The 27,939-nt window shown below is 38.0% G+C and overlaps 1 pseudogene; it reads left to right on the forward strand.

Moving 5' to 3' along the window:
- The first annotated feature begins 933 nt into the window (after positions 1-933).
- LOC145712443 (NXPE family member 1-like) lies at positions 934-24,931 on the forward strand (annotated as a pseudogene).
- Positions 24,932-27,939: the final 3,008 nt, after the last annotated feature.

The following is a 27,939-nucleotide window of genomic DNA, read 5'->3' on the forward strand; positions in this document are numbered from 1 at the left end:
GTGATCGTCTTGATGGTCTAAAACATACATTATCTAACATTTTCTGTAAAGGACTAGATAATAAATGTTTTACACTTTGTAGTCCATTCATCTCTCACAACTGCTCAATTCTTCCATTGTAGGGTGAAAACAGCCATAGACATGTAAATGAATGAGTATGGCTATATTCCAATAAAACTTTATGACAACGAAAGCCAAATTTCGTATAGTTTTATTCTTTAGATTTTCTCCCAGCTTAAAAAAAAAAATACAAAACTATTCTTAAACTTCCAGGGAAAATGGCAAAGTAGAAAGATCCTAGGCTCACCTTGTCCCATGGATACATCTAGGTAACACTCACATCAGTATAAATAACCCAGAAAAGGACCCAAAGACTGGCAGAACAGACGCTCCACAGCTAAATGTATAAAAAAGGCCACATCAAAGAGGGTAAGAAGGGTGGAAACACAGGAGCCAAACTCACCAATGGGAGAGGGGAAAAGAACAGATCCCACACCGGGTACCCAGGCATAGGGAACTACACTGGGAAGATGAATCTCCATATTTGGCTTTAAAAACCAAAAGGCCTAACTTTGTGAACTCCCTCAGTCAGTGGTGTTAACACATGGAACTTTAAACATCAGCAGGCTCAGCTCAGGGAGAGCCAAAGGGTGACAGGAAAGGGAGTCCCTGCCTTTAAAGAGGCAGCACAACACACAGCCCTTTTGAGATACAATAGACAAGCAGCAGTTTGAAAAATGCCTGGGGTATATAGGAGAGAAATTTGTTTACTAAACTCAGAGTATGTGCTGAAGGGGTAGAGATCTTTGGGAGACTTCTCTAAGACAAAAGAGCTGGGAGATGCCATTCCCTCTCCCACCACCCAGCTTAGATACACAGACATCTCCCAGAAACAGCCCAGCATGAAAACCCTCGACCTAGCTTGCTAACAGCATGCCCTACGCCCACACTCTTCTGTGGACTCACACCCTGCAATCCAGCATCAGTGGGAGTTTTCCCAGGTGGCTGCAGATCGCCTCTTGTGGCAGATCGCCTCTTGTGGCACGCCCTGTTGGTACCTTGTCTTCTGCCCCTGTGTTCTCCTGTGGATCCATCTCCTCCAATGTGCCCTTGGCAGGAGTCCATCCAAAGCAGTGCTACCAACATGGCAGTGTACAAGCAGCCCCAAGAAGGAGCTAGCACAACACCAAAGTGATTCCTGCCCCAGCAAGAGGGGAAGATAACCACACACACCTCTCCAGCTGTGGACCCAGTAGTGGGCTGGGGGTAGACATCTGGTCTCACTACAGGCCCCACCCACCAACAAAAGCTTCACAGGAGGATGACACAGGAACAGCACACTGCATTTTGGTTCTACTTCAGCTCTGGCAAATGCCTGGTCTGACTCAACTCAAGCCCAAAGCAGCCCCAGACTGGCCCACTAATAACACAGGAGTAAACTCCGCTTACAATGAGCAAAGAGAACAATTGCAGATAACTGGACTAAAGGCAAACATACATCAGCCCAACAGTAAGGTACACACAACACACACAGGAAACATGACTAAGTGCCAGGTTCTGGTGAACGGGAACACTACACTGCAGGACACTGTAGGATCTCTTTTTTATTAAGGCCACTACTTTCAAGAGCAAGAGAATGTAGCTGACTTCCCTAACACATAGAAACAGAAGCAGTGAATTAGAAGAAACGAGGAGGAGCGGGGCGCCTGGGTGGCTTGGTCGGTTAAGCATCCGACTTTGGCTCAGGTCACGATCTCACGGTCCGTGAGTTCAAGCCCTGCGTCGGGCTCTGTGCTGACAGCTCAGAGCCTGGAGCCTGTTTCGGATTCTGTGTCTCCCCCTCTCTCTGCCCCTCCCCTGTTCATGCTCTGTCTCTCTCTGTCTCAAAAATAAATAAACGTTAAAAAAATTAAAAAAAAAAAGAAACGAGGAGATAGACAAATATGTCTTAAATGAAAGAATAGAACAAAATCACAGCAAAACAGCTAAATAAAACAGAGATGAGCAATACACCTGATAGAGAATTTAAAGTAATGGTCCTAAAGGTACTCACTGGACTTAAGAGTGGAGGATCTCAGTAAGACCTTCAACAAAGAGACAGAAAATATGAAAGAGAACCAACCAGAGTTGAAGAACTCAATAGCTGAAATTTACAATACACTGCAGGTAATAAATGGTAGAGTAAAGGAAGCAGATCATATCAGCAAGCTGGAAGACAGAATAATGGAAAGCAACCAAGCTAAACAGGAAAAAGAAAAAAGAACAATAATAAATGAGAATAGGTTAAGGGAACTCTGCAACACCATCAAGCATAATAACATTTGCATTACAGGGATCCCAGATGAAGAAGAAAGAGAAAAGGGAGCAGAAAATTTATTTGAAGTAATAATAGCTCAAAACTTCCCTAAACTGGAAAAAGAAACAGACATCCAGATCCAGAAAGCACAGAGAAACCCAAAAAAATCAACCCAAGGAGGTCTACGCCACACAACACATAGTAATTAAAATGGCAAGAAGTCATCATAAAGAATTTAAAAGCAGCAAAAGAAAACAGTTACATACAAGGGAAACCCCAAAATGCTATACACTGATCTTTCAGCAGAGTTTTGCAGGCCAGAAGGGAGTGGCAAGATACTGTCAAAGTGCTAAAAGGAAAAAACCTGCAACCAAGAATACTCTATCCAGCTAGGCTATCATTGAAAATAAAAGGCAAGACAAAGAGGTTCCCAGACAAACAAAACTTAAAAGAATTCATCACCATTAAACCAGCCTTATAAGAAATGTTAAAGGGGGGATTCTTTGAGTGGAAAGAAAGTACCATATGCAGAAGTAAGGAAAAAAATTCACAGGTACACATGAACATAAAAGGTAGTAGATTAATCACTTATAAATCCTGTATGGAAGTTAAAGCACAAAAAGAGTACAATCAAGTACATCTATAAAAATCAGTCATGGGATTCACAAAATAAAAGAACATAAAGTATGACACCATATACCTAAAACATGGTGGGAGAGAGTAAAAATTCTCTCTTTTAGAGCACTTTTAGAATGGGTTCAATCATAAGTGACCACCATCCTAATATAGACTGCTATATGCACAAGATATTATATATAAACCTAATGGTGACCACAAATCAAAAAACCTGCAAAAAATAAAAAGGAATCCAAGTATGTCACTTAAAAAAGCCATCAAGCCACAAGAGAGCAAGAGAAAAAAGGGGCAGAGAAAAAGTACAAAAACAACAATAAAACAAGTGACAAAATGGCAATAAGTAATACCTAACAATTATTTTGAATATTAATGGATTAAATGCTCCAATCAAAAGACATAGGGTGACTTAATAGAAAACAAGACCCATTCATGTACTGTCTACAACAGCCTAATTTCAGACCTAAAGATACATGTAGATTGAAAGTGAAGGGATGATAAAACATTTATCATGCAAATGGAAGTGAAAACAAAACCTGGGGTAGCAAAACTCATATCAGACAAAAGAGACTTTAAAACAAACACTGTCAAGAGCCAAAGAAGGACATTACATAATCATAAGAGAACAAGCCAACAAGATATAACAATTGTAAATATTTGTGCATTCAATATGAGAGCACCTAAACATATAAAGCAGCTGTTAACAAACATAAAGAAACAAGTAGTAATACAATAATAGTAGGGGAATTTAACACCTCACCTATATCAGTGGATAGATCATCCAAACAGAAAATCAACAAGGAAACAATGGTTTTGAATTACACATTGTACTAGATGGAGCTAACAGATATATTCAGAACATTCCATCCACCCAAAAACAGCAGAATACACATTCAAGTACACATGGAACATTCTCCAGAATAGATCACATACTGGCAAAAAAAAACCTGTCTCAACAAATTTAAAAAGATTGAAATCTTTTCATGCATAATTTCCAACCACAATGGCATGAACTAGAAATCAACTGCACGGAAAAATCTGGAGAGAACACAAACACATGGAGGTTAAAGAACATGCTATCAACACCAATGGGTCAAAGATACAAAACAATCAATGGGTCAAAGATACAAAAATACTATTTTGAAAGAATACATGCACCCTGATGTGTACAGCAGCATTATCAACAATCACTAAATTATGGAAAGAGTCCAAATGTCCATCAACATTTGATGAATAAAGGAGAGATGTGGTATATACGTACAATGGAATATTACTCAGCCATCAAAAAGAATGAAATCTTGCCATTTGCAATGACATGGATGGAGCTAGAATGTATTAAGCTAAGTGAAATAAGTCAGAGAAAGACAAATACCATATGGTTTTACTCATATGTGGAATTTAAGAAACAAGACAAAAAAACAAAAACAAAAACAAAACATGGTGGCAGAGGTGGAAAGACAGGAAAACCAAGAAACAGACTCATAACTATACAGAACAAAATGATGGTTACCAGAGAAGAGGTAGGCAGGGGTTATGGGTTAAATAGGTAATGGGAATTAAGGAGGGCACTCGTGATGAGCACCAGGTGTTGTATTTAAGTGTTGAATCACTAAATTCTATGCCTAAAACTAATATTCTACTGTATGTTAACTGATATTTACATTAAAATGTGGAAGAAAAAATAGATTTTAAAATAAAATTTTAAAAAAAACAACTGATAAGAAATCAAAGAGGAAATTTTAAAAATACATGGAGGGGCCCCTGGGTGGCTCAGTCGGTTAAGCATCTGACTTTGGCTCAGGTCATGATCTTGTAGTTCATGAGTTCGAGCCCTGCATCAGGCTCTGTGCTGACAGCGCTGAGTAGGGAGCCTGCTTCGGACTTTGTGTGTGTCTCTCTCTGCCCCTCCCCCACCTCTCTCTCAAAAATAAAGAAAACATTTAAAAAAATAAATAAAATTTAAAAAAATAAAAATAAATGGAGATAAATGAACATAAAAAGACAATGGTGTGCAATCTTTAGGATGCAGCAAGTTGTTCTAAGAAGAAGGTTATAACAATACAGGCCTACCTCAAGAAGAAAAGTCTCAAATAAAAAACCAATCTTTATACCTAAAGCTAGAAAGAAAAGAAGCAAAACCCAAAAACAGGAGAAAGAATGAAATAGCAAAGATTAAAACACAAATGAAATAGAAATTAAAAAAAAAAAGAACAAATCAACGAAGCCAGGAGTTTGTTCTTTGAAAAGATAAAACTAATAAGCCTTAAGCCACACTCATCAAAAAAAAAAGGAAAGGGGCATCTGGGTGACTCGGTCAATTAAGTAAACAGCAAGGTCATGATCTCACAATTCATATGTTTGAGCCTCTCATCAAGCTCCATGCTGATGGCACAGAGCCTGCTTGGGAAGTTCTCTGTCTCCCACTCTCTCTGCCCTTCCCCTCTGTTCAAGTTCTGTCTCAAAAATAAATAAACAGACTTAAAAAAAAAAGGAGAGAGAGGACTCAAAATCACAAATCAAAGAGCAGTATTAACAACGAACATCACAGAAATGCAAAGGATTATCAGAGATTATGAAAAATTATAAGCCAGCAAATTGGATGACTTAGAAGAAATGAATACATTCCTAAAAACATATAACCTCCAAAAACTGAATCACAAAGAAAAAGACAATTTGAACACACCAAGTACTAGCAATGAAATTGAATCAATTATCAAAAAACTCACAACAAACAAAAGTCCAAGAACAGACAGCTTCACAGGTGAATTCTACCAAGAAGGTAAAGAAGAGTTAATAGCTATTCTTCTCAAACTATTCAAAAAAAGAGAGGAAGGAAAACATCCAAATTCATTCTATGAGGTCAACATTATCCTGATACCAAAACCAGATAAAGATACTACAAAAAAGGAGAATTACAGGCCAATATCTCTAATGAACATAGATACAAAAATTCTCAACAAAATATTAGCAAACTGAATTCAAAAATACATTAAAAAATCATTCACTACAATGAAGTGGGATTTATGTGCAGACCAACAAACATGACACCTCACATCAACAAGAAAAGGATAAAAACCATATGGTTATCTTAATAGATGCAGATAAATCATCCGATGAAATTCAATATTCTTTCAAGATAAAAACTTTCAACAAAGTAGGCTTAGAGGAAATAAACCTCAACATAATAAAAACCATATATGAGAAACCCACAGCTAATATCATTCTTAATGGCGAAAAACAGAGCTTTTTCTCTAAGGTCAGGAATGAGATAAAGATTTATACTTATACCGCTTTTTTCCAACACAGTACTGGAAGTCTTAGCCACAGCAATCAGACAAGAACGAGAAACAAAATGCATCCAGATTGGTAAGGAAAAAGGAAAATTTTATCATGACATGATACTACATAGAGAAAACCCTAAATATTCCACCAAAAAAAACTATAGAACTGATAAACGAATTCAGTAAATTCACAGAATATGAAATCAACATACAGAAATATGTTGCATTCTGTACATTAATAATAAAGTAGCAGAAAGAGAAATTAAGAAAACAATCCCACTTACAAAAATTGCACACAAAAATAAAATATCTAGAAACAAGCTTAATCAAGGAAGTGAGGGGCGCCTGGGTGGCGCAGTCGGTTAAGCGTCCAACTTCAGCGAGGTCACCATCTTGCGGTCCGTGAGTTCGAGCCCCGCGTCAGGCTCTGGGCTGATGGCTCGGAGCCTGGAGCCTGTTTCCGATTCTGTGTCTCCCTCTCTCTCTGCCCCTCACCTGTTCATGCTCTGTCTCTCTCTGTCCCAAAAAAAATAAATTAAAAAAAAAAAATCAAGGAAGTGAAACACCTGTACTCTGAAAACTATAAAACACTGATGAAGGATACTGAAGATGACACAAATGGAAAGATATACCATGCTCATGGACTGGGAGAACAAATACTGTTAAAATGTCGGTACTACCCAAAGCAATCTACAGATTTTATTCAATCACTATCAAAATACTAACAGCATTTTCAGAGAGCTAGAACAAACAATCCTACAATCTGTATTAGAACCATAAAAGACCCCTAAAAGCCAAAGCAATCTTGAAAAAAAGGACAAAACTGGAGGTATCACAATCCCAGTTTTCAAGATATACTACAAAGTTGTAATTAAAACAGAATGGTACTGGCACAAAAACAGACACAAAGATCAATGGAACAGAATAGAGAGCTCAGAAATAAACCCATGATTATATGGCCAATTACTCTATGACAAAGGAGGCAAGAATATGCAATGGGAAAAAGTCTTTTCAATAAATGCTGCTGGGAAAACTAGACAGGTACAAGAAAAGGAATGAAACTGGACCATTTTCTTAAACATACACGAAAGTTACCTCAAAATGGATTAAAAACCTAAATGTGAGACTTGAAACCATAAGTAACCTAGAAGAGAGCACAGGCAAGTAATTTCTCTGACATTGGTCACAGCAACATTTTTCTAGATATGTCTCCTGAAGCAAGGGAAATGAAAGCAAAAATAAACTATTAGGGCTACATTAAAATGAAAAGCTTTTGCACAGCAAAGGAAACCATCAACAAAATGAGAAGGTAACCTACCAAATGGGAGAAGTTATTTGCAAATGATACATTCAATAAGGGGTTGATATCCAAAATGTATAAAGAACTTAATACAACTCAACACCAAAAAAAAAAAAAAAAGTCCAATGAAAAATATGAACAGATTTTTCTCCAAAGACATACAGATGTCCAACAGACGTGTGAAAAGATGCTTAACATCACTCATCATCAGGAAAATGTAAATCAACACCATAATGAGATATCACCTCACACAAGTCAAAATGGCTAAAATCAAAAACAAAACAACAAATGTTGGCAAGGATGTGGAGAAGAAGGAACCCTCACACGTTGTTAGTAGGAATGCAAATTGGTACAGCCACTGTGGAAACAGTATGGAGGTTCCCCAAAAAATTTAAAATAGAATTACCTATGATCCAGGAATTCCAGTACTGAGTCTTTACCCAAAAAAATGAAAACATGAATCCAAAAACATATATGCACCCCTATATTTATTGCAGCATTATTTACAATAGCCAAGACATGGAAACAGCCCAAGTGTCCATCCATGGGTGAATGGATGTGGTACACGTATATACAAGTATATATGTTGTATGTATGTGTGTGTGTGTGTATATATATATATATATATACACACACACACACATATATATACATATACATATATATGTATATGTATATACATATGTATATATGTATATGTATATATGTATATACATATGTATATATGTATATGTATATGTATATATGTATATATATATATATACACATATTCACTCAGCCATAAAAAAGAATGAGATTATTCCATTTGCAACAAAATAGATGGACTTAGAGAGTATAGTGCTAAGTGAAATACGTCAGTCAGAGAAAGACAAATACCATATGATTTCACCTACATGTGGAATTTAAGAAATAAAACAGATAAACAAAGAAAAAAGACAAATGAAAGAGACAGACTCTTCAATACAAAGAACAAACTGGTGGCTGGGGGTGGGAGGATGAGTGAAACAGATAAAAGGGATTAAGAGTACACCTATCTTGATGAGCATTAGATAATGTACAGAACTGTTGAATCACTATATTATACACCTGAAACTAATATAGCACTATGTTAATTTTATTTCAATAAAAAAAGAAGGGAAAAAACTTGGAAGAATTGAACACAAATTCCTTGGAGGTTGAGGGAAAAACTAGAGAAAAAGAAGAAAATTCCTATAACTTGAGAAAGTTTATCTACTAGAAAACTGCAATAAATATCACTTAGTGAAAGAAATATAACAAACACTTTCTGTTAATGTCAGGAAGAAAATATGAATGACTTTTACTCAACAATGCTGTGGTGTTCCATGTCAGAAAGGAACAGAAGTAAAAAAAAATAATAATAATAATGAATAAAAAACAATTAAAAAAAAAAGAACAGTAATAACTGTTTCTGGTTAGTTGCTCACTCCCTTACAAAAAAACCAAGAAGCAAAAAAAAAAAAAAAAAAAAAAAGAGGTTAGAGTGGAAGAGAGCCAAAGCATAAGAGACTCTTAAAAACTGAGAACAAACTGAGGGTTGATGGGGGGTGGGAGGGAGGGGAGGGTGGGTGATGGGTATTGAGGAGGGCACCTTTTGGGATGAGCACTGGGTGTTGTATGGAAACCAATTTGACAATAAACTTCATATATTGAAAAAAAAGAAAAGAAAAAGAAAAAAAACAAGAAGCTAAATATAAAAATTTAGAAGGTGACATAACACAAGCTCAACATAGGAAAATTAAGTTTTTGGCAGAGGTGCGATAATTAGACAATATAATCAAAATTGCATGGTATCTCTGCATAGAGAATGTGAACATGTTTTATTGTATTTAATCCTAGAAATTTGGTACTTTTTGATCCATTGTAAATATATCGTTTAAAATCTTTAGTATTGTAGAGGCACCTCGGTGGCTCAGTAAGTGAAGCATCTGACTTTGGCTCAGTTCATGAGTTCAAGCCCCGCATCAGGCTCTGTGCTGACAACTCAGAGCCTGGAGCCTGCTTTGGGTTCTGTGTCTGCCTCTTTCTCTGCCCATCCCCCGCTAGTACTCTGTTTCTTCCTCCCTCCCTCTCTCTCTCTCTCAAAAAGAAATAAAAACATTAAAAAAATTTTTTTTAATAAAATATTTACTATTGTAAAATACGCCATATTTTTAGAAATGTGCACTCAGTGAACTATCAAAAACACTGAGTAGCCAGATGGTCGGGAATAAATACAACAAGGGGCAAAAACACACACAAGCACAATCTAACACAAATTGAAATGCTAAACAGACCTACATATTCAACACAATTACAAAAAAATCTGAGTAAGTTGTATATGTGGCGGAGGACAGGGTATCATGTGACAATATAATTCTAAAATTTCTAAGGAAATTCAAAGGGCCAAAAATAATAACACCTCTAAAAGAGAAAGCTGCAAAACTTACATTTCCATATAGCAAGACTTTTTATTTTAATTTTGTTAGAGAGTACAAGGGGGGAGAGGGACAGAGGGAGGGAGAAAGGGAGGGGGAGGGATGGGGGGGAGAGAGAGAGAGGATGAGAGAGAATCTTAAGTAGGCTCCACCCTCAGGGTGGAGCCTAACACGGGGCTCAATCTTACAATCCTGAGATCAGGACCTGAGCCGAAATCAGAGTCAGGCATTTAACTGACTGAGCCATCCAGGTGCTCCAAGACTTCTTTTAAAGCTATATATAGATATATGACATTGTAGCATGGGTGCACAGAGAAATAAAAGATCAATGAAATAGAATATAGAGAACAGAACTCTTGGTTCATGACAAATAGACCACTACAGAGCAGCAAGGGAAGGGCAGCCTTTTCAATAAATAATTCTGGGAAAACAGGATATCCATGGGGAGAAAAATAAAACTGGAACCCTATATTACAACACACACACACACACACACACACACACACACACACACACACACCAGTCCTGGAAAATCATAAACTTAACTATGAAAAGCAAAGCAAATGGCTTGTCAGAGAGTACATCTCACACTACCTGTAGTGAAGAGACACTTTATAAAAATATCTAAACTGTCAAGGACCCATGTTTGGTTCTAATGCACATGACTAGTATACCACTTATGAAACCTGGCTCATCCCATGAGTTTGAAAACACTAGAACTGTCAACAAGGTGAATCTGCTAGTCACACACTTGCGTGCCATGGTGACATCACATTCCCACAACAGTTTCTGGATACTTAGTCTCAGTTTCTATACTCATCTCTTCATGGACCACTAAAAAACACTTTAGAACTAGCACAATTTTTCAGATGACAGTTTGGCACAATAATAAATAGCTCTTGGGCTGTTGAAGATAATATAAGAAAATACCTTCATGAATTCAAGGTAGAATATGTCTTCTTGGACTGAATTCCAAAGGCATTAATCATAAGGAAAAATACTGGTAAGTTTTAGCACATTAAAATCAGGAACTGCTTATCAAAAGATACCATTAAGGGAGTGAAAAAAATTAAAACTGTGGGGAAAAAAATCTGTAATACACAGAATAAAGGACTCTCTCTTTTCACTGTGTCCAGACTGGTAACTTAAAATCCAGATTTCTAAGTCAGACTATGTGAAAAATAAAACACATATCCCCCCCAAGAAACCATAAGCAAAGTCAAAATGTAAATTATAAACAGAGAAAAAAACACTTGCAATTTATATCCAGGCAACAAGCTAATATGCCTATTATATAAAGAGCTCTTAAAAATTGAAAAGAAACAGGCCCAGAGAGAAAAATTAGGGAAAGTTGTGAGTAGTCAATTTAATAGAAAAATGAAATTGGCCCTTAAACACAAAAAAAGAAATATATGTTTAAACAACACTGAGAGACCATTTCTTATATATCGAGATAGCAAAAATTCCAAAGATTAAAAACACAATATTGATAAGGCTTTGGAGAAATTGGCATCCTCAAGCATTGCTGATAGGAATCCAAAATGGCACAGCCCTTGTGGAGAGAAATTTAATAGTATTGAGAAAAATTACATATGTATTTACCTTCTGACCCAGCATTCTCAAAGACACCAGAAAAAATATGAAATGACTATGCATAAGATTATTCAGTGACACATTCATTTCAGACAAATTCATTGCTATTTGTAATAGCAAAAGACTGAAAATACAATACAGCCTAAAAAGGAAGGGGAGGGTGCCTAGAAAAGTCTGAAAGGTCCTAGAAAAGGCACCTGCTGTAATCTCCAGGATATGTTAAAGGAGAAGAGAAAGTGTGCCACCACTCAGGTAATAAAAAGGGAAGGACATATATAAATGTATTTGCTCATACTTGCAACAATTAAAAAAAAAAAACCACTGGAGGGGCGCCTGGGTGGTTCAGTCGGTTAAGTGTCTGACTCTTGATTCCAGCTCAGGTCATGATCTTATGGTTCATCAGTTCGAGCCCCGCATCAGGCTCTGTGCTGACAGTGTGGAGCATGCTTGGGATTCTCTCTCTCTCTCTCTCTCTCTCTCTCTCTCTCTCACTCACTCTCTGCCCCTCCCCTGTTCACATTCTCAATCTCTCTCTCTCTCTCACTCACTCAAAATAAATAAAGTTTAAAAAATTAAATTTAAATTTAAAAACCCACTGTAATATAAATTAAAGACTAATAAAAAGTTTCATATAAAGGCATGTAAACTTCAGAGTAGAAGGAACATGAATAGAAATGAAACTTCTTTTATGCCTTTTTATACCATTTTGGAACCACATACATGATTTACATATCAAAAATTTTACATTAAAAAAACAATAGGGCTCATGAGATCAAGAACTGCATCGGGCTTGTGCTGACAGCGTGGAGTCTGGGATTCTCTCTTCCTCTCTCTCTCTCTGCACATGCACCTGCAATCTCTCTCTCTCGCTCTCTCTCAAAATAAATAAATAAGGCTCACAAAATGTGTATGGGCTGTGCTTTCAAAATTGTTAACTTAGTCCTGTCTCCTTGTCTGCAACCTTGGTCACATTATGCTTAGATGTTCTGGCTTTGTTCTTGGGGTCTTGCTGACAGATCTGGACTTGTAAAGACCAGACATATCATCCCTGTTATTAGGACACATTAGTTAATTTGCAAACAGTGAGTGGTAAGTTTCCTTTCTCCTTTTTCCCAAAACACTTTCCCTTAACTCAAAGTCCTCCCCTGGAATAGTCAAGATATCTTGACATACTAAGGCATCAACACAGACCAAAAGATGGTTTCCCCATTCCTCAATATTCCCCCATTCTATTTCCAACAACGAAGATCTTAATTTCAAGATACATCCACAAGATCTTCCAAAAATGTTTTAAAAACATGCAAAAATCCCATTCACAAAAGCAAATTACCTTTATCCGCAATAAAAACATTCTTTTTTTGTCAAGGTTTATTTTTTCAGTCCTCAACTAAGGCTGGTAGCTGGCAACATCTTCCTTAAAGATAGGAGTTTTCTTCACTGAAATATCTCATGTGGCTCCTTGGCCATCTAAGTTTGTTTCCAGCCTAAGCCAATAAAAGTTAGAAAGCAAGGGCCCCATGGCTACATGGCTGAACATGCTGAGCCAGTCCTAAGATTTTCTGTACCTCTCATCAGACTTTGGCTGATTTTGTGGAGCACAGCTTTCTTGCCACTGCTCCTGATCTCGAAGCCTCAGTCATGGTGACTGGCACTTGGTAAGGAAGGGGTGCCAATGCAAAGGTGAATACCAAATAGCTGAGAGCCATTTTCAACCTGAAGGTTTATTACCACAATGTAGGAAGGCATCAGTTCCATCACTACACATAACAGAACCCATGTGACCTCTCAGAAGGTCTGAAGCTTTCAGGTACCTATGTACTTTGTGAACTCCATCCCCAATATTCTTTAGGGTCACTCTGTAGTCCACAATCTGTGTATCCTCCTGGCACTTGTGTGGCTACAACAAAGAGGACTGGCAGAGACAAAGTTATAGGAGTAGAACCACCAGGGTTACAGCTGAGACTTTTGTCAGAACATAGGATTCAGGGGTGCCTGGGTCGCTCAGTGAGTTAAGCGTCCAGATTCAACTCAGGTCATGATTCCATGGTTCGTGGGTTTGAGTTCCACGTCGGGCTCTGTGCTGACAGCTCAGAGCCTGGAGCCCACTTCGGATACTATGTCTCCCTCTCTCTCTGCCCCTCCCCTGCTCACACTCTGTCTCTCTCAAAAAACAAACAAACAAACAAAAAAACATGGTATTCAAAGTCTCCCAAGTGGCCCCATACACCATTTGGATACCCTTTCCTGCTCAAGACTCCTTTTCCTCTACTTCCTGCTCCCCAACCCCAACTCTCTCTGTCCTCCTCCATCTCTCCAGAGCACAGAAGACACCCCTCCACAGAGATGCACAGTCATGACCCCAGCACCATCCTTGGAATGGTTTTCTTCATCTCTAGTTCTTTAAGTAGAAGCACACGCATAATAGCATCAATCAGTATTTGTCAAATAAATGATGCTGCACCTCTATACTTCCAGAACATGTTGTAAAACAGAACACAGAAAAGGGACATGGCCCATTTTAAAAATCAAATTAATATAATCTTCTGTAAGCTGAGAGGAAGAGAAACAAGGTAAAAAAGAGTAAGCACCACAATCATCCATGAAGAAGAAGAAGGGTGATGGGGTCAAAACTCTGTTTACAATTAGAATCACTGTTGACACTTCTTTACAGCTACTCCTTCCTGGGTTAGGGAGGAGTGATATGGAGCAGACATTACAATGTAGGAAATGGAGAAACAGTCTAAGCATGAGGAAGCCCAGGTTTTCAACAAAATTCACCTACAGCCACTAATCACCTTGTTTTTTTTTTTATTTCCCTCCTTTTCGATTATGCTAATGATACATATCGAGAACCTAAAAGATTCCAACAGAGAAGATACTGACGCAACTGTAGGAAGAACAAGGCTCTGTTCTGAGTATCATTCATTAAATGCAAACTTTTTTTTACTCAATAATGACCTTAAGATGGGGATATAACATTAAACTGCTGTGGTCCCTGTCCTCATAAAACGGACTGTCAAGAATGAATACCAGTAAATGTCAAGCTATTGCAATAGGTATAAAGGAAGAGAAATCTAAAAGAAGACGAGAAGAATGAGTAGGATTCAGGGATGCAAAAGAGGAGGTACAAGGAGAGCAACCTAAAAGAAAAGCATTCCAGAAGGAACAGCATAGACAAAAGGCCTCATCTTTCATGTGTTTTAGTAGGCGATCCCTCTCTTGTTTGCTGTCTTGTTTCAAATAAGATGATTCTTAAAACATCACCGGTACTTACATATGCATGTACATACACACATACGTATGTATGTAAAAATGTGTGAATCATTTTTACAATGGACAGGATTCACAAAGACTGGAAGAAAAAAAAAGGTTTTGTTACTCTACTTATTCAATATAATCTCTCTCAGTATTCAATCTACCCTGGGCCAGACAAAGAACACAGCATTAAATTGGTGATGTACTGTGGTCTTTTTTAATTAAGAAAAACAATATTCCCTCAGTTCATCCATAACTTGGTAGCCTGGGAGACCAAAATAAATGAGCTGGGTAGAGTTAAACCTACTTTGCCTTAACACAAGTCCCCAACTAAATTTTAAATTACTCTTGAGTAGAGAACTTGCCTTGAATGCCATGTACTATATACCTAGCACAAGACAGATTCTAAAATGTTTGTTAAACAAATGGATATATTATTCAATATATTTTAAAGAAATATCATGGTTTTTGAGATGCCTAAGAGTTTTTGTAAATGTCAGCTTCCTCCCCTTGTGACCCAGCTGTGTGAGGGTAACTGTGGAATGGAAAAGTCTCTTTCAAAACTATACAGACAGAATAGAGTTCAAGAGCTCCCTGAGCTGCTCCACAGGACAGCTCGGGTGGATGTGACAGAATCCAGGCGTTTCATGCTGCTCGGTTTCCGCACCAACCCCTAGGGTTTTATTCATATAAAGTAGCAACACTTGCACCACCACCACCACACACACACACACACACACACACACACACACACACACACGAGGGACTGCACAACGGTTAGATCACAGGCTTGCAAGCCAGACTGCCCATCTTTGAATCATCACGCTGGAAGTTGTTAATTTTATGGACCTAGGCAAATTACTTACCATCTCCCTGCTTCATTTCCTAATGTATAAAATAAGTATAAGATAGGACCTACCTGACAGACTTGACTGCTCCCCCATACTCACTGAGTAATTAAGTAGGCAGCTGGCTGTCTTCATCTTCTCCCCACAATCCTTCCAGTGCCCTGAAAGAACTGAGATCTCACATCTAAACCAACTCAAACCTTGAGCTTTCTGGTGACTGTGTCCCCCAGTAACAGTGACCTTTACACCTCATATATTTTGACAACCCACTTTGATGGCCACACCTTGAACCTTGTCATCTCCAAATGACACCTCCCACTTCCTTACACGTTCAAACCACAGACTCTTACTCTTTCGTATTTAGCTTCTCACTCTTATTATGCCTCCCAGAAACCTTGAATTCACTAATTCACTAAACAAAAATGTACTGAATGCCTTTTATGTCCCCAGCACTGTTTTCCTGGATTCTTCCAACCCCTTTCAACTTATAAGACCCCTGCTAGCCCCAATTTCCTTTTCTTCCCAACATAGGTTCTGTGGTTAATTACTTGAACTATTTTCTCCCCTACACCCTCATATTCATGAAACATGTTTGTTTTTTTCTGTTTGAAGTCTGTTTCCTCAAAGGAAAGCATATATTAATTCTTAATTTGTTAATTCTTAAGTCTCAGTTTCATCTTCCCAAAGGTTAAAGGAGTAAAATCAAAATTATGTCAGTAGATATCACACATTCCTGGAGGTTACAAGTTAATTTGTATTCTCACCTTATACCACATATCAAATAAATCTCAAGTTATTTATAGGTTCCACCTTTTTAAAACATCTAATTATTACAACAAACTCATGGGATATAGTCTCTATGAGCTCTTCTTTTAAAACCGTACAAGATCAACTTCAGCTAAACAAAAGATAAATGATAAGAACTCTTACAGACAAAATGACGACAATTACCAAATCCACATGACTATACAACTAGCCAAACACAAAATAAAACTATGGAGATTACAGGTGGAAAACAGAATATAAATATTTTAGACTGAGACATCAAAGAAATATTATAAATGACATTATATACATATGTATTAAAATACTTATACTCATATGCACTTATATTAAATATTTTATATATACTTATACATATTTTAAAAATATTTTTAATAAAAAGGTTATATATAAATATATACTACTGTATAAGGCATATTAGATATAGTATATATGTTTTATATATAATATAGTACATACTATATACTATGATATCTAGTATATACTATATTATACTATACTTCATCCCATATAGTATATATACAATATATTAGACTATATACTATAGTCTATATATACACTACATACTATATATATAACACACACATATACATATATGTAGTATATAATATCTACTATATAGTGTTATATATATATTATAGTATATATATAAAAAACTTATTTTTTGAAAAACATACATTTCTAAATAAGAGTAAACACAAAGGCAAATAATTTAATAAACAGATATATAGTAGTGGAGAGGAAGAAAATAGGGTAAAAGAGTGTAAACAAATCATTTGGGGAGCACCTGAATGAATCTGTCAGTTAAGTGTCTGATTCTTGGTTTTGGCTCAGGTCATTATCTCAGTTTGTGAGCTTGAGCCCCACATCAGGCTCTGCACTGGCTGTGCAGAGCCTATTTGGGATTCTTATCATTCCCTCTCTCTGCCCCTCCTCTACTCACACTCTCTGTCTCTCTCAAAAATAAACATGAATAAACTTTAAAAAGAAAGAAAGAAAGAAAGAAAGAAAGAAAGAAAGAAAGAAAGAAAGAGAGAAAGAAAGAGAGAGAGAAACACTTATATACTCAATCTACCACAAAGGAGGCAAGAATACACAATAGGAAAAGATAGTCTCTTCAGTAACTAGTGTGGGAAACTGGACCACTTTCTTATACCATACACAAAACAACGCAAAATGGACTACAGACCTTAATGCGAAACATGAAGCCATAAAATCCTAGAAGATAACATAGGCAATAACCTCTTTAATATCAGCCTTAGCAACATTTTTCTAGACATGTCTCCTGAGGCTAGGGAAACAAAGGCAAAAATAAACTATTGGCACTACACCAAAATAAAAAGCTTTGCATAGCAAAGAAGACTATCAACAAAACAAAAAGGCAACCTACTGAATGGGAGAACACATTTGCAAATGACAAACCTGAAAAGAGATTAATACACAAAATATAAAAGGGCTTATACAACTCAATACCCCCCCCCAAAAAAAAAAAAACCCAAATAATCCAATTTTAAAAATGAGCAGACATCTGGGGCATATAGGTGGATCGGTCAGTTAAGTATCTGACTCTTGATCTTGGCCCAGGTCATGATCTCACGTTCATGAGATCAAGTCCTGCTGTCAGCACAGAGCCTGCTTGGGATTCTTTCCCTCCCAGTCTCTGCCCCTCTCCCAGTCACACTCACACACTCTCTCAAAATAAATAAATAAACTTAAAAAAAAAATGAGAATACATAAAGAGCCATTTCTCCGAAGAAGACATACAGATGCCCAATAGAAATATAAATAGATGCTCAAATTTTCTAAGAATCAGGAAAATGCAAGCCAAAACCACTATAAGACACCACTTTACATATGTCAGAATGGCATGTGATAAAGACATAGAGAAAAAAAGAACCCTCCTGCACTACTGGTGGAATGCAAACTGGTGCAACCATATTGGAAAACAGTATGGAAGTACCTCAAAAATTTAAAAATAGAATTACCATATGATCTGGTAATTCTACTACTGGGTATTTACCCAAAGAATTTAAAAAAATTAATTCAAAAATGTATATGCACCTCTATGTTTATTGCAGCATTATTTACAATAGCCAAGACATGAAAGCAACCCAAGTGTCTGTTGATAGGTGAATGGATAAAGATGTGGGGTGTGTGTGTGTTTTTGTGTGTGATGTGATGTGTGTATATACATACATACACATATATATACCCACATGTGCAATGGTATATTAGTCATAAAAAAGAATGAACTCTTGCCATTTATAACAACATGGATGGATCTAGATGATATCATGCTAAGGAAATGAGTCCATCAGAAAAAAACAAGTACCATGTGATCTCCTCTTATGTGGAATTTAAGAAACAAAACAAATGAGAGGCGCCTGGGTGGCTCAGTCAGTTAAGCATCCAACCCTTGATTTCAGCTCAGGTCATGACCTCATGTTGTGAAATTGAGTCACATATCAGGCTCCGTGCCAACAGCACAGAGCCTTTTTGGGATTCTCTCTCTCCTCTCTCTCTGTCCCTCTCCCCACTTGTGCGCGCTCTCTCTCTCTCTCTCTCTCTCTCAAAATAAATAAATAAATATTAAAAAAAAAAAAAGAAAAACAAATGAACAAAGGGGAAAAAAAGAGACAAACCAAAAAACAGACTCCTAACTATCTAGGACAAACTGATAGTTATCAAAGGGGAGGTCGGGGCGGGGGGGGGGGGGGGGGAAGCATGAAATAGATGAAGGACATTAAAAGGACAATTATCATGATGAGCACTGAATAGTGTATAGAATTAATGAATCACTATATTGTACATATGAAACTAATATAACACTGTACTTTAACTATACTAGAATTAAAAACTTTTACAAAGAGGATAAAACAAACCCAAAAATGCACACGCATACACACACACACCCACACACACACACACATTTTTAATAATCAAAGAAGTGAAAGACTTGTACTCTAAAAACTATAAAACACTGATGAACAAAATTGAAGAGGACACAAAGAAATGGAAAGACATTCCATGCTCGTGGATAGGAAGAACAAATATTGTAAAAATGTCAACAATACCCAAAGCAATCCACACATGTAATGCAATCCCTATCAAAGTACCAACAGCATTTTCACAGAGCTAGAACAAATAATCCTAAAATTTTTATGGAACCACAAAAGACCCCACATAGCCAAAGCAATCTTGAAAAAGAAAAGCAAAGCTCAAAGCATCACAGTTCTGGACTTCAAGTTATATTACAAAGTTATAGTCATCAAGACAGTATGGTACTGGCATAAAAACAAACACATAGATCAGTGGAACAGAATAGAAAACCCAGAAATGGACCCAACTAATCTCTGACAAAGCAGCAAAGAAGCTCCAATGAGAATAAGACCATCTCTTCAACAAATAGTGTTGGGAAAACTGGACAGCCACACGCAAAAGAATTAAACTGGACCACTTTAATACACTATACACAAAGATAAATTCAAAATGGATTAAAGACCTAAATGTGAGACAGGAAACCATTAAAAGCCTAGAAGAGAACACAGGCAATAACCTCTTTGACATCAGCCATAGCAACTTCTTACTAGAAATGTATCCTGAGGAAAAGGAAACAAAAGCAAAAATAAACTATTGGTATACATCAAAATAAAAGGCTTTTGCACAGTAAAGGAAATAATCAACAAAACTAAAAGGCAACCTAGGGAATGGAGAAGATATTTGCAAAGTACATATTGAATAAAGGGTTAGGATCCAAAATGTATAAAGAACTTATAAAACTCATCACCCAAAAAACAATCCAGTTAAGAAATTGACAGAAATGAATAGACCTTTTTCCAAAAAAGACTAGCAGGACATGAAAAGATGCCCATCATCACTCATCATCAGAGAAATACAAACCAAAATGACAATGAGCTATCACCTCACACCTGTCAGAATGGCTAAAATCAACAACCCAAGAAAAACAGGTGTCATTGAGGATGTGGAGAAGGGGGAACCCTCGCGCACTATTGGTGGGAATGCAAACTGGTATGGCCACTTTGAAAAACCGTATGGAGTTTCCTCAAAAAGTTAAAAGTAGGACTTAGTATGATCCATCAATTGCACTACTAGGTATTTACCCAAAAGATACAAAAATACTGATTCGAAGGGATATATGCACCTCGATGTTTATTAGCAGCATTATCAGCAATAGCCAAATTATGGAAAGAGCCCAATGTCCATCAACTGGTGAATGGATAAAGAAGATGTATACTTCAAACACACACACACACACACACACAAAATGGAATATCACTCAGCCTTAAAGAAATGAAACCTTGCCATTGTAATGTCATAGATGGAGTTGGAGAGTATGATGCTAAATGAAACAAGTCAGAGAAAAACAAATACCATATGATGTCATTCACATGTGGAATTTAAGAAACAAGAAAATAAACATGGGGGCCAGGGGGGGAGGGGAGGCAAACCAGAAAACAGACTCTTAACTATAGAGAACAAACTGAGGGTTACTGGAGGGGAGGTGGGGGTAGGAATGGGTTAAACGGGTAATGGGCATTAAGGAGGGGACTCTTGATGAGCCCTGGGTGTTGTATGAAAGTGACAAATCACTAAATCCTACACCTGAAACTAACATTACACTGTATGTTAACTGGAACTTAAATAAAAACTTGAAAAAGGAAAAAGAAAAAAAAAAGAGGTTGCATTCACACTGCATTCCCTTTCATAACTTTTGAATTTTGAGTTGGGTTTACATGGTAACTATTCCAAACTTCATAAATTTTTACAAAAAGGTAACTTCATAGTTCATTGTTTAAAATGTTTAGTTTTTACTATGATTTTTCCTTTTATTCTATTAGGATTTACATATAGGAAAACACTTCTTAAACATTTACTTCTTTCAATTTAGTTATAACCATTTCTTAAAACAAAATTTCTTAGGCATATATTTTTTATAATTTTTTTTTCAATGTTTATTTTAGTTTTGAGAGAGAGACAGACAGACAGAATCTGAAGCAGGCTCCAGGCTCTGAGCTGTCAGCACAGAGCCTGATGCAGGGTTCAAACCCATGAACCGTGAGATCATGACCTGAGCCGAAGTCGGACACTTAACCTACTGAGCCACCCAGGTGCCCCTCTTAGGCATACATTTTTAATTTCAATATTTTTAAATGAGTTTTAGCATCCTATAGAATAGTGGTTTAAATAAAAATGGAACAATCAATTCATATGTTTTATCTAAAGTTTTAGTACTTTTCAAAAAATCTTTATTAATTTATTTTTGAGAGAGAGACAGAGAGAGAGAACATGAGCAGGGGAAGGGCAGACAGACAGAGAGAGAAAGAGGATCCTAAGCAGGCTCCATGTTCAGCGTGGAGCCCGAAATGGGGCTTAATCCCACGACAGTGAGATCATGACCTGCGCCAAAATCGAGGGTCGGACAGTTAACCACCTGAGCCCCCAGGCACCACTAAAGTTTTAGCACTTCAATTATGGCAATTGCTGGGTTGGACATTTGGTGGTTAACATATGAATAATGGTACAAGTCCATTATTCAGGTTAGTAGAGACAGGCTCAGCCAGGTACATACATTCCGTTACATTCCTTGCCAGTTTCAGTGTGGACAAAAGATGCTTACCTTTCTGCATCACAGGATTACCTTCGCAGTGCTCTTACACCGTGAAGTGCCATTGGACCCGGCCAGTTTCATCAGCAGAAACTGAGCTGAGAATAAAGGGAATCGTGGAGAAACGACACCGGCTGATCCCACCCAGACCCTGCACCCATGTGGTACCATCACCAGTGCGACGCACAGCAGACCTACCACCCTCCACCCCGAGACATCTACTGCAGGTGGAATCAGTGAACCATCCTGCTAGAGGTGAGAGACTATTTGGGACGCAGGGAGGAATATGGCAGGATCTCCCTGAGGGCCAGGATGTCCTCCTCAGCCCTGAAGACAGGTGCTTCAGAAAAGGTGAGACAACCGAATCTACCTGGTCAGCTTCACTTTATTCTTGGGAGGGCTGGGCCTCTGTGTCTCCTGCTCATCCACCCCAACAAAGGAGTGTCAGCTCTCTGGAGAGCAAGGAACCATGGCTATGACAGAGTGATCTTCACAGCCCACTTGGTCCAAGGCACCTCCAGGGTCTTCTCTGAGTGTAGCCTGACCCTAACCACAACTGTTGAACGGTGTCAGTACCTGGATGCTGGAACCCAAGAAGCAAGAGGCCTCATCACCTGCCCTTTGAAGGCCTGACCCACGTGACCACTAGTGACTTAGCCAAGAAGAACCTTTTATGTAAGGTTAGCAGGCCATCAGACATAATGTGCAATTCGAAGGTACTTTATTTTTCTATATCAATTACCCCAATCACTTTAATTAACAGTGAGCCCTGCACTCTCAAATACCTATTGGTTATCAGCTTTGTTTTACTAAAGTCCACAGTTCTAGATCTATCAAAATGTTCCAGGCAGAGAAAATGTGCAAAAGTCAAACTGAGCTAACTATAGTATCAGCCATACCAAACCTCATCAATTCCCACTATAGTCTCCCTTCCCCCAGATGCAACTGCTTTGAATTATTTTTTTTTTAATATTTTTAATGTTTGTTTCTTTTTGAGAGAGAGAGGGGACGAGTACAAGCTGGGAAGGGGTAGAGAGATGGAGACAGAGGATCTGAAGGAGACTCCACATTGTCAGCACAGAGCCTGACACAGGGCTAGAACTCGCAAACTGTGAGATCACGACTTGAGCCAAAGTCACTTGAGCCGTGGATTACGCTTAATCCACTGAGCCACCCAGGCGCCCCCGCTTTGAATTATTTTAAATGTTTTAAACACTATTTACCACCATACTTTTTAAATATTGTGCTTATGTAGCTTGGTCAGCTACACAAAGCTCAATTTTCTGAACAAATGAGGGATTTTTCTCAGGTAAGGAAGCCTAGAAGAAACGCAGGGCTGACACAGGACCCGATACGCCCTCCAGGACCCATCTGAGACCCTTCTGTTCTGCCTCCTCAGCATGTGGCTCTCTCAAGCTTGTCACCTCAGCATCTCAAGATGGACATGCCACATCTACAATCTCAACTGTGTCCCAGGAGAAAAGAGGAAGGGTAAACGCAAAGGCACATTCCAGCTGCATCTGCTACCCAGGGACTTTTGATCATCCATCACTGGCCAGAATCATGTAAAATAACCACCCTTACTGACAAGAAAGGCAGGGAAATAGAACCTTTTGCTAAGCATGCTGCCACTCCGTGTTCTGTAAATAAGGAGAGAGGAGGAAGGACCCTGAGTCAGTCACGAGTGGTATTACCACACTGCTATCCCTTGATTTTTCCTTTTTCCAGTGACTATCAATTTCCAGGGTTCGTTGTAAAAGCTCCAGTTCTCTTACATCACACTTGTACCCCATTTGCCTTCACGACATTCTTCCAACTTAACAACAGTTGATCCTTGAACAACAAAGGTTTCAACAGCACAGGTCCACATTTATGTGGATTTTTTTCCCCAGAAATATATAGAAAACTATTTGGAGGTGTGCAACAATTTGACAAAAAAAAACTCACAGATAAGCCACATAGCCTAGGGATATAGAAAAAAAAAATTAAGAAAAAGGTAGGTCGTAAATTCATAAAATATATGTAATATATGTAGCTACTAGTGTATTTTATCATTTGCCACCATAAATATATACAAATCTATCATTAAAAGTTAAAATGTGGGGCGCCTGGATGGCTCAGTCAGTTGAGCGTCCGACTTCGCTCGGGTCATGATCTCGCGGCCGGTGAGTTCGAGCCCCGCATCCCGCATCCGGCTCTGTGCTGACAGCTCAAAGCCTGGAGCCTGCTTCAGATCCTGTGTCTTCCTCTCTCTGCCCCTCCCCCACTCATGCTCTGTCTCTCTCTCTCTCTCTCTCTCTTTCTCTATCAAAAATAAACTTAAAAAAAAAAGTTGAAATGTATCAAAACTTACACACATAAACACAGATCATCCATGGCATCATTCATAGTCAAAAAGAACTGTAAACCAAGATGCAGCATTAAATCCTAACTGTATACAATTAACCGTAGTAGATACTGCCCTGTTGGAATAATTTTGTAGCCACCTCCTATTGCTATTGTGGTAGTAGGCTCCAATGTTGTATCCATTTAAAATGCCCTATGATGGTAATCATCTCTGTGTGAGCAGTTTGTCTCTCCAAAAAGTGATCTCTTAAGGTTCTCCAAAAAGTGTTCTCTTAAGGTTCTCACATGTTTTTTTATTGTGTTTGGTGCAACACCATAAACCTTGAACAACACCATGGGACTCATACAGAGTGCCACGAGCGAGGCTGGAAGTGTTCCCAAGAAGCAGAGAACAGTCGCGACGTTAGAAGGAAAAGTTGAATTGTTTGATATGTTACCACAGACTGAGGTCTGCAGCTCGGTGGCCCGCCATTTCAGGATAAATGAATCCAGCATAAAGACCACTGCAAAAAATAAAATAAAAGGAAATTTGTGATGCTGTCATTTGTAGCTCTGCCAGCAGGAACAAAAACTTTGCACATTTTGTGAAATACCTTTTTATCCCAAACTGAAAATACAGCTTTTATGTGGGTGCAGGATTGCTATAAGAAAGGCATACCTAACGACTCTTAAGGATTCAAGAAAAAATGAAGTCATTATAAAGTGAAAGGAAGGTGAAGGATCTGAAGCTGGAGAATTTAATGCCAGCAAAGGACAGTTTGATAATTTAAGAGAGAAGTTTGGCTTTAAAAAAAATCAAGCTAACAAGGGAAGCTGCTTTGCCTGACCAAAAGACAGCAGATGGGTTTCCAGACACTATTTGCCTGAACAGGTTTTTAATATAGATGAAAGGGCTCTATTCTGGGGGGGGGGGGGGGGGGGGGGTAGCGGGGGTGAAATACCATACAGGACATGTCTCAGTAAGTGAGCACGGGGATTTAAGACAAGAAGCGATACATTAACTCTACTATTTTATGCAAACGCAGTTAGGTTTGCGATCAGGATTGCCTTGATCTATAAAGCTGCTAACCTCTAAACCTTGAAGGGAAAGGATAAACACGAGTTGTCAGTCTTTTGGTTGCACAACAGAAGACCCAGACAATGAGAACTCTTCTGGGTTGTTTCTACTGATGCTTTGTCCCTGGAGTCAGGAAGCACCTTGCCAATGAGAGACTGCCTTCTAAAATTCTTTTGATATTGGGCAATGTTCGTGGGCATGCAAAACTCTATGTGAGTTCAACACCAAAATTATCAAAGTGGTCTACCTGCTCCCAAATACAGTATCTCTAATTCAGCCTCTAGATCAGGGAATGATAAGGACCTTTAAAACTCAAAAAGCTACTCCACGAAAGACTGTCAACACTATGGAAAAAACCCTGACAGAGAGAACATCGAGAAAGTCTGGAAGGGTTATACCCTTGAAAATGCCATTGTTTATAGGGAAAAAAAAAAAAAAACCTTGGAAGCCATCAAACCCAAAATAATACATTCCTGCTGGAGAAAACTATGTCCAGATTTTGTGCGTGTCTTTACAGGATTTAAGACAGGGCCACTCAAGGAAATCATAAAAGAGACTATGGATATGAGAAAAAAAAAAGTGTGTGTGTGTGTGTGTGGGTGAAGGGTTTCAAAATAATGGACCTTGGAGAAACTCAAGGTTGATAGACACCACACCAGAGGAATGAAGAGAAAAAGATTTAATGAAGATGAGTCTTTCTGACCCAGTGCCAGATGGTGAGGAAGAAGACGCAGAGGCAGTGCCAGAAAACAAATTGATATTGGACATTCTGGCAGAAGGGTTCTGATCATTCAAGATTGCTTTTGACTTCTTTTGTGATGCCAATCCTTCCATGATATGGGCATTGAAACTAAAGCAAATGGTGGAAGAAGGATGGGTATGGAGAGACACATTTTTAGAGAGACTAAAAAGCAAAAGGTCAGACAGAAATTATGATGTATTTCTATAAAGTATTTCCAGATTTTATTCCACCTCCACCACCTGTTCTGCCTCTGCTCTCCAAAACAGCAAGACCAACCCTGCCTCTTCCTCCTCAGCCTATTACATTTGAAAACGATGATGACCTTTATGATGATCTCCTTCCTCTTACCAATAATCATGTTAACAAAGTAAATAAGTTCATAAACTTATCTGTTGTATATATGAGTACCTTTGTGTGAAAATCTAATAACCATACAGCGAGAACTGTAGATGTTTTCTGTTGTCATTATCATCATCACCAAAGTATTCGTTAGAACATCACATGCCAGACTTGCATGGAAGTGGATAGCTTATCCTTAATAGGCATCAAGTGGGTGGTATTTAACATAAAATTTCTAATATGTTAGTTTTCTTGCTGCTTCATAACTTTGCTTCCAAAGAATTGTATCACAGTACAGTATGCCTCCCTCTCATAATGGGAGAAATTGCATTTCAGCCTATCATCACAGGCAAGTGGGTTTTTATAATGTAACAATGTTTCCAGTATTATCACAGTGACTATGCCATAAAATTTTTATAACAATGTATTCATTAGTTGTGTAGGCGAGGATATGGTGAAGCAATTGTATCAAATGACACGAGGCTACCACAAAGCAATCATATTGCTGGTTCTTCATTATCAGTGCATGAATCATTAACATGAAATCATTACAATAATTACACAAAATTCATCATTTTCACGTTATTTTTTCATTTTTGATGTCTAGTGTTAGCAACAAATTTCACAGCTACAGTGTTGTGTATCATAGAAGACAATACTGATGTTGGTACTGACAAACAGTTCATCTTGTAAGCAAACAACATTAACTTATAGTAGCTCTGCAGTACAGGACTCTAAACATACTTTCTCCTTATAATTTCCTTAAAAATATTTTTCTCTACCTTCCTTTATCGTAAGAATACAATAGATAATACATATAACATACAAAGAATGTGTTAATTGACCTTTTATGCTAATCAGTAAGACTTCTGGTCCATAGTAGATTATTGGTAGTTGAGTTTGGGGGAGTCCAAAGTTTTGTGCACATTTTTGACTGTGCATATGGTTGGTACACCAACCCCTGTGTTCAAGGATCAACTGTATATACAAGGGTTTTTTAAATGAGTACTGTACACATTGCTAATTAAATGTGCTATCTGTTGTGGTTTATATATACAATGGAATACTACTTGGCAATGAGAAAGAATGAAATCTGGCCATTTGTAGCAACGTGGATGGAAGAGTGTTACGCTAAGCGAAATCAGGCAGAGAAAGACAGACATATGTTTTCACTCATGTGTGGATCCTTAGAAACTTAACCAAAGTCCATGGGGGAGGTGAAGGGGGGGAGGGGAGTTATAGAGAGGGAAGGAGGCAAACCATAAGAGACTCTTAAATACTGAGAACTGAGGGTTAATGGGGGTGGGGGAGAGGGGAAAGTGGGTGATGGTCATTGAGGAGGGCGCCTGCTGGGATGAGCACTGGGTGTGTATGGAAACAAATGTGACAATAAACTATATTTAAT

Source organism: Panthera onca, chromosome D1 (assembly GCF_046562875.1).
Source record: "Panthera onca isolate mPanOnc1 chromosome D1, mPanOnc1 haplotype 2, whole genome shotgun sequence".
NCBI lineage: Eukaryota > Metazoa > Chordata > Mammalia > Carnivora > Felidae > Panthera > Panthera onca.